Source organism: Otolemur garnettii, unplaced genomic scaffold (assembly GCF_000181295.1).
Source record: "Otolemur garnettii isolate 467f Iridium unplaced genomic scaffold, OtoGar3 scaffold00095, whole genome shotgun sequence".
NCBI lineage: Eukaryota > Metazoa > Chordata > Mammalia > Primates > Galagidae > Otolemur > Otolemur garnettii.
Window position 1 is genome coordinate 6,527,926 of NW_003852490.1, and position 9,344 is coordinate 6,537,269.

The window sequence follows — 9,344 nt, forward strand, 5'->3', positions numbered from 1 at the left end:
CCTCTGGTGTATGTGGTTGGTGCCCTTAGCCACTGAGCTACAGGCACCAAGCCATAAGGCATAGATGGTTCTTCTACAGTTAAATTTTATAGCCCTGTTTACTAAAAGCTATTAGGATATTGGGGAGAGGGGAGTAAATGTGGTCTAAAGTTGGGAAGGAGTTGGGTTGGCAGACCAGAAGAGGAATTCTGAAACACAATACCACTAAAAACACAGCATAGACCTCAGCCTATGGTCATGGGCTGATGGATAGAAGGATTTAAAGAAAAGATTTTATATTCTACTTCTCCTTCATGATCCAGACTAAGTGCCTTGGGCAAGTCTCCTTTTGTTCAGTGTCTTTTCTGTAACAAGAACATAGTATGAAACTCCTGATTCTGTTTCCCACACTGTAGATCAGATACTCCAGTGGGTGACTCCCTTTCAAGCAAAAGCCATTATTTTGAAACCACTGCCTTGCTATGTCCAGGTTGCCTGATTTGCTATGAACTTTCGATATGCTTGTGAAGAGGTTATTGAAAACTTCATTTTCCTTCTGTTCTGAAACAGAAAAAAACCTCTGCCAACACTGCTGACTGTCTGGCTCTGAAGTGATAGTGTAGCAGCACCTCTGCTGAGGTACAAGGTAGATAGTACTGATGACTGGGCAATGCTGACAGCCTGAAATCATCAAGGCCAACACAGGAAGTGCTTGAAACACTTCCAGGGCAAGTGGAAGCACAGCCTGAAGTAATGTGCCACAGGAGAAAGGGCTGCTTGGGTTGCTGCTCTGAGGAAAGTGTGCAGAATGAGTGCCACAGGTCCCAAGGGCAGAAGGCAGAAATGCAGATAAGAGCTGCCCTCTCAGCTCTTATCACAGTGGTTCCCTGGGAGGACCTACCCAGGACATGATCTACACATCAGCAGGTGAGGCACTTCTAGGTTCAGTCAAACTGGACTGCAGCAGCCTCATCTCTATGTCAAAATGCCTTTGAAGGGAGGTCACCAAGTTTCCTTTCAATGCCAGGCTGGAGTTTTTGTGCTAATTTCTACCATGACTTCATGCCAAATACCCAGAATATTTACTGCCTTTTTATTTCCTTCAGTTTACGCTCTAATTCTTTTGTATGACAGATTAATGATACATTTTTTTCAAACTTATTTAAGTTTGTTCATGTTAATTTAGCAAATACTGTATTAAAAAGAGTTCTGTTTGCCCCACCTCCAAGTTTTCAATGGCTTAAAACTTATGGGATCTCCTGGAAAAAGTTACTTAGGTTAAAATTTAGAAGTTCCAATATGATGTTCTTCTAGAAGTGCAGGTAGGTATTTTGAACAAAGCAAATCACCATTAACATGTGTATTTTACATTGATGCAAACTAAAGTACTAGATATTGAACAGATGTGATATAAGGATTGCATTAAGAAAAATTCAGGAGGACAGTAACTAAGGAAGTTTGTATCTTAGAAGTAGCTATGCATAGAATAATCAGTTCCTAGACTTGCATAAATTAATTCTATTTCCTTTTTAAATTCCCCAGGGTTGGCAGGATCCCATAGACTTCTCAGTTTGCTCTTAAATGTCACGAGAACCTCTGCTCAGAATTACAACCTAATTACAACATACACATTTGGGGATACTTTTATGTTAAGAATTTGTGCAAATTTAACAAATGAAACCAGATGAATGGAAACAAGGAGAACCACATGAGTAACATAATGTAGATACAGAGATAAAAAGAAAATTAGGCATATTCCCAACACTTTCTCCTTTAGCATTAAGTGTTTATCATAGCTGCACACTGCAATAATGGTGACTAATGTTGCATGGTATAATGGAAAATGATTGAGTGATATATTAGAGCAATAGCACACATTTGAGTGTGTACTTAACAGCTTGGCTGGTTTTAATATGTGCTATAATTACAGATGCTGACAGGTTTAGTTAAAAATGGTTAAGTAATTACTGAAATAAAATGCAACATGGTTAAATCTTTTTAATCTCAATACCACTTCCCCTCATTAACATGCAAAATAATTTTGCTGCTCTTCAGTAAAATGATTTTGATGTAAAATTTCACTTAGGCTACACGATAGTTCCATAGGTATTCTGCTAATTAAAGAACACAGCACAACTTCATTATACTGGTGAAGCAAATGGGACTCACATTGGCTTTCCTTATCCTCCTACTCCTTGGAGACTTGGTAGAATAGTCACTAAAAACCTAATCTGTGAGGCGAAACAAAATGAGAATTTACATAGCTTTTACATTCCAGATCTTATAAAGGAATTGTGCTTTATAAAAAAAGGAAAAATCTTTTTTTCTCCTTCTGGGTCATTTTCAAGTTCATTTTAAACCAGTTCTCACTCCCCTCAAATCTGTGGCAAAGAGGTGGGCATCAACTTTTTAGCTTCAATTTCTTCTATCAAGCCAATCTAGCAAAAGAAACACATCCCAGAAAGTTGACCCTAAGGTGGAGATGTACTAAACTAAATATATTTGCCTAATAACTTTAAGTACAAAACTGAATATGCAGTTCTTGGCAAATGTTTATGACCTAAGAATGTTTTCAAAATGTCTGAAAAATACAACAATCCTTTAAGATACATACATCATATGTACATTCTTGATAAAAATACAGTAATAGTATTAAAATATTTGCAATAGTACTGCTCTCTTAAGTGTTAAAAATATATTTACCAGAAATGAACATCTGAAATGGATCCAGCCTGCAGCTATATAATCATTCTTCTTTTTCTCTCTCCATTGTTTTCCCAGGATTGTAGTAACTACCTAAAGCCTCAGTAATTTGCTTTGATTTTTTCACATACTTTTAAGCTGCTTTGAAATTATCAATTCTCAATTCTACTTTTTTTTTTTTTACTATGTCCCTGTAGGTGACCACATTTGAACTTTCAAGATAACTGTATCTGGCAATAATAATTGAAGTCCATAATTTCCTGGTTGGAAAATCTGTGACGTAGTCCAACAAAATATTTATATAATAAATTAATGTTATGTTGACATTTTAATGAGAAGATAAATTTTAATAATAATTTTTCTTGTTACCTTAAAGACAAAACTTTCCATATTATAGCACTAGTTCTAATAAATATTTTTGTTCTTAACAACTGAAAGATATATAGAAAAATCCTAATTTCTACACAATTTCTATATGTTCAAATACACATGTATATATGATATACACATAGATATGTCTATGAATTAGAACACATAGAAATTATGTAAAAATTAAAATTTATATATATAAATATCATATATGTATATATATCATATATGTGTGTATATATACATTATATATATATATCTCTTAAGATATTAAATGTTAAGAAAGATATATATATATATATATATATACACACCTTAAGGCCAACGTATCCTTATTATAAAGTGCCAAGAAAGAATCTATTTGAACATTTAATTTTCCATCACCTGGCTAATGCCTCATAAAGATTAGAAGAAAATAAAAATCTCAGTATATCCTAAGTTCATACAATCTTTAATCTAAGGTTGTGTTTATAAAGAATTAGAAAAACAAAGAAATGTTTGTTGCATGTAGAAATTATGTTATCATTTTGGCTTTCCTGATAATTCCCCAAATATCTATCACAAAAATGAGAGAGATGCAGCCAGGACTACAGCTAATGATAAAGGCATAAACAAAATCAAGATAGAAACACAAGAACTTTTGATTCTTGATGAAGCTACTCCTTGGGGTTGAATAGATAATGACTGGTGAGTTACTCTTTTACTTATTAAACTCTAGAAAAAATACTATTTGTTAATAAAGATATTAAATAGGTATATCCTCACATTTGGAACCAGCCCCATTTGTGAGAGAAATTTGTCTTTTACGTAAGTTAATCTAATCTTTTAAATTGATGAAGATGATTGTTTGCTTATTGACAGCTACATCTACAGCCAACCTCAGAGACTATCATTTAATATTATCTCCTGTAAGCCTCATTGAGTCTATTGGTAAAGTTGTACACAATACAATACGGAGTATTTGTAAGTAGGACAGAAGGAATTAAGTATTCTATATTTTGTAAAAGCTGTTTTTTTAAATTGATCAGTTACAAGAAGTACTGAATTACTTTATGAGGATTTGATAAGAACCTGCTGATTTGACCAGTGCAATGCCTTAAAACTTTTTCCAACAAAGTACATTTGTTAGAAAATGTACTGAGGAAAATTCATCTTTTACTCCAGGTGTCTGCAATTAAACATGAAACATGTGATCAAATGTGCAAACTGCCTTTTCAATGTTTGTGTTTGGTTTTAAAAACCTATTTTTATTCTATAATTCATCTTTTTATTTAAATATAAATAAACGTATTAGTACAAGTCTTCTGATAAGCATATGCCAAAATAGGATTAAGCATGAAAAAAAATTTATTAAGAGAAACAAGGGAGGCCAGGTGAACTGTTAGATCACATGTAGATCTGGCTCTTGTGAAGCAGAGAGGAAAGGAAGGAAGGTTTGGAAGAGTCTTAGAATCTATTACAGTTCCATGGAAATTTGACAAAGCCAGTGGAAGATCCAAATGACCTGTCAGAGAAGTCCCCATTTCCCAAGAATGGCCTGATTTATCCCTGTGAGGTTCAGTTATTTACTGGGAGCAGTTGGTGGGAAGTGTACTCTTGGTGAGGACCCAGTGATGGGTGTGAAGGCTCAGCAGCTGGTGTAGTGATGTTTGCACTCTCTGCAGTAGAATATCTGAGAGGCAGCATATTTTCATAGCTTAAAACATAGAGTAATTTAGACAAATAAATGATAGAACATGATATTTTTAGTTTGAGATAGAAATGAGCTAACTAATTAATTTCAGAAGACAGATGATCCTACATATCGAAATCCTCATTCTGTTGGTGTTACTACTGTATTATGATAAACTACATATTCTTTTATTTTGGTTAAATTCACACAAAATAAAATTAACATCTTTAAGGTGTACACTTCAGTAGTATTTACTACATTCATATTGTTGTGAGCAACCACTTTTATGTAGTTCCAAAGCATTTTCATCATCTCCAAAGGAATTCCCATTCTCATTAAGAAGTTCCTCCTTTTTCCCCTCACTTTCTATCCCCTGGACAACACTAATCTGTTTTCTGTCTATGGATTAACCTATTTTGACCTAGATATTTCATATAATGGAATCACACATCATGCAAATTTTTGTGTCTAGCTTCTTTTGTTTTGTTTTGGTTTGGTTTTGGTTTTTGCAGTTTTTGGCCAGGGCTGGGTTTGAACACACCACCTGTGGTATACAGGGCTGGCGCCCTACTCCTTTGAGCCACAGGCACTGCCCTTTGTGTCTAGCTTCTTTAATTTTAGCATAAGGTTTTTCCAAGTCCATCCACACTGGAACTTATAGCCATTCTTCTTTCCTTTTAATGTCCAAATAATACTCCATTGTAAGATATTATATTCCATTGTATAACATTGTATATATCACTATTCCCTTATCTATTTATTACTTAATGGACACTGAGTTGTTCCTTTCTTTTGGCTATTATGAATCATACAGCTGTAAGTATTCTTTTATAGATATTTGTTTCAATACTTGTTATAAAGTCCTTATGGTATTGTATATACTAGGTGTAAAATTGCTGAGTCACATGGTAGTTCTATGTTTAACATTTTTAGGAAGACTTACCCTGTCTTCCACAATAGTTAGTACAATTTTACACTCCTACCAGTAACATGCAAGGTTCTAATTTCTCTAGATTCCTATCATGACTTGTTACATTTCATGTCTTGAATTATAGCTATTCTAGTGGCTATGAAGTGGTCTCTTATTGTTTTGATTTGCATTTCTGTAATGACTGATGGAGTTGAGCATATTTATTTATATTTGCTGGCCATTTGTATAAATTATGTAGAGAAACATCTAACCTTTGCCCAGTCTTAATTTGGTTATTTGTCCTTTTGTTGCTGATTTGCAATATATCATTTGCAAGTATTTTCTTGCACTGTGAAGATTGTATTCACTTTATAGTTTCATTTGATAATCAAACATTGTTAATTGTGATTAAGTACAATCATTTTTTCCTTATAATTTTTGTTTGGTGCCTGGAAAGACAGACAAACATAGAGAATCACAGTTAACTGGAATCAAAAACAGTTTGACTCAGAAGTGATAGGAAAACTTCAATTGTAATTAGGGAACAGCTAGAGGTAGGATTTGGACTTTCTTGAGATTTTAAAACTCCTATGGATGTAGTGTAGGGGGGTCCCTCAAACTTTCTTGAGTTTTACCTCCTGTAGCCCCAAGAGGTTTTCACTGTAAATATCAAAAAAAAAAAAAAAAAAAAAAGTCCTTTTCTCTTTTTAGCAGGGGAAGGGGTAAATTTACCATTTTGAAATATGCCCTCAGGAAAGATAATCATTTTTACAGTATTTTCTGTTTCCCACCTCCCCTCAAGGGACACAACTTTACCACAGCCTAAACATATGGGAGAAGGAAAACACCCAACTACAGCCCCTCAAAAGCCTTGGCGTTTCACCTAAGAAAGGTTAAAAAAAAAAAAAATGAAGGTGAGAATCACTTATGAGGGTCACAGTCAAGGGGTAAGAGGTATAGGACTATAGAACTTATGCCCTTCTCCCACACTTCATCATGATATCAATAGTGCTCCTGTACAATAACAGAAAATTGCTGCTGGAATAATTGAAAGAATCAGATTCTATATAAGAAGTAGTTTCTAGGGAACTCTAAAGACAACAGGAAAGAAAAAAAATTAAACTAAAGGAAATTGAAAGATCAAATACCTTCAGTTACAGCAAATAGTAAAGAAAGACGAATGTTTAGCTAGATAAACAAACTTTCTCACTGAAGGTCCATTTATTTCAGTAGCTATGAATACATATTTGAATTTTGAGCAAAAATTACAAAGCATGCTAAAAAACAAGGAAATAGATATTGTATAAACAGACAAAGAAGCAACAAAACCAAATTCACATACAGAAGTAGTTTAAGAATTATCAAACAAAAATGATTAATATGGTAAGTGATCTAATTGAAAAACTGAACAACATATAAGAACAGATGGATAATGTAAGAAGAGAGATGGAAACTCTAAAAGAGAATCAAGAGAAAATGCTAGAAATCAAACTCACTGTAACAAAAATGAAGAATTCTTTTGATGAGCTCAGTAATAGTCTCACCATAGCCAATGAAAGAAACAGTGAATTTGAATATCCTATATATGTAAATGAAAATATCCCAAACTGATATTACAATAAATGGTATTTCTTCTTTTTTTCTAAGTAAACACTTTCTTTTGCTTTCAGATAGGATATTGAAATTTACATGTTATTTTTAATACAACTAATAAATGGCTAAGTTACTGACATAAAATATACAGGAGATTAATGAGATGTAAGATACATCTGAGAAAAATCTGAAGTCAGTTTTTAACTTCATTTACTCTGTCAAGAAGGATAGGATTTCTGTAATTGATATTGGCTTTGTGTATCAAGTACTTTTTCCCATAAGTACTTGTTTATCCTTCCAGGAACCATATTGTGGTATTGTGTCTAAGAAATTAACAACTAACCAGGCTTTCTATCTTACCAAAGTACAAAACCTTACCTCAAGCTAGGCATCTGACAAAGTCCAATATCTGTTTTGAACTTCTTTTCTTCCTACTAAGTTCTTTAATGAAATCAGAAAGCAAATACAAGGATTCAGACAAGACCATAGGAGGGGAAAAAAAGCAAATGCAAGGTATGTTTACATTACAAAGGATATCAATAAAGACTCAAGAAGATAAATAGCTGATAATTTTTAAAAATCACAAATTCTGACATTTGGAGCAATATAATTGCCTTATTATGTTTTATCAAACAGGACCTTTTCCAGCTTGTTTCCAGACTTCTTTTACTCCTTTGATGCTTTCTTCACACATTTCCAGTGTTCTTGTATACCTGGATGCTGTGGTACTCATAAACCTCAATGCATTCTGTTTTTTAACACTCCAAGAAACTCTTCATGACTGAGATACTCATCACCATCCAAATCAAACATCTTAAAGACAGTGTCCAAAATATTATTTGAGAGCTCTTGTCCTGTTGCTACTTTCACAGCTCTTAAACTCCACTAGTCTGACAGGGTGATGAGCTAAACAAACATTTGCATGGCAATAACAAACTCTTCCAACTGGGTTGTAAAATGGCAAAATGACTTGAACTCATCCAAACTAATGCTCTCTCCTGCTGACAGCTCTTCCCACATTTTTTCAAGTGAATGTCTTTATTATCAGTGTTAGTGAAAAAAAGTAGCCACTCTACAAAGTCTTCTTTTCTCATAAAATTCAAGCCTTTAGAAAACTGAACAAGTTCCATTTCTTGAATTTCTGTTTGTAAATTTTCCATAAATCTTTAAAATTCTTAGTAATGAAGTTTTGTTTCTCCTTTTTTTCCCCAAAGAAACACATCTGAAGGGTTGCCTTAATTTCAGGTTCTTTCACTGTTGATTCCTGATATTCTGTTTTATTGGTTTTCATTGTCATTGAGTCATCCTGTTTACTTATGATTTTCGGCAGCTTATAAAATTCCTTTTTTTTAATCATATAATTACCATCTGCATTCAGCATTTTAAAAGCAACATGAAACCCAGAATGGGGCTTAGTGAAGATTGTAAGCAAGAAAAGATGTTTGGTATATGAAATTAGCCCTTTATCACCAAGGTCTCTAAAAAAAGTTGATCCACAACCAGCTGTTTGGATTCCTGCCAGTGCATCCTCAATATCCTCTTTTGTCAGCTTCTTGATTGAAGTTTTACCTTCACTTGCTCAAACTTTTCTGAAAAGAGGAAGTCTCGTGGTGTCATATAATAGTCTCCTTCCTGTTCCAGTTAAGAACAATGCATGAAGTGCTGTTTATGAAGAGATGATTTCTCTGCTATGCAAGGATCAACATTTTTCTTAGCTAAGACAGTGAGAGTGCCCTTTTGCACAGCAACATTCACAGGGCTGTCATGCCAGGCACCTGCTGCTCTGGCTGGCAGTGAGTCCACACTGCAGTCATCTGCCAATGGTCTTTTATTCTTAATTTTATTTTCAGATCACTATTAGCATATAAAAATACAATTTATTTTCATTTGTTGGACAGGTGTGCTGTACCTTTGCTGAATATATTTATTAGCTCAAATTGCTTTCTGCTGATTATTTAGGATTTTTCTAAATAATAATAAAACTAATAACATTCTAACACTCCATCTTCGAACAAATCACAGAAGTCCAACAACACAAAAGTGTAATACTGGGTCATGTTGCTGATTTTAATACCTATTTCCAAATTGCACTCCAAAATATTATTATGCCAGTTTACA

The 9,344-nt window shown here is 33.8% G+C and overlaps 1 pseudogene; it reads right to left on the reverse strand.

The window, feature by feature from the left end:
- Positions 1 to 7,378: 7,378 nt before the first annotated feature.
- LOC100961660 lies at positions 7,379 to 9,024 on the reverse strand (annotated as a pseudogene).
- Positions 9,025 to 9,344: the final 320 nt, after the last annotated feature.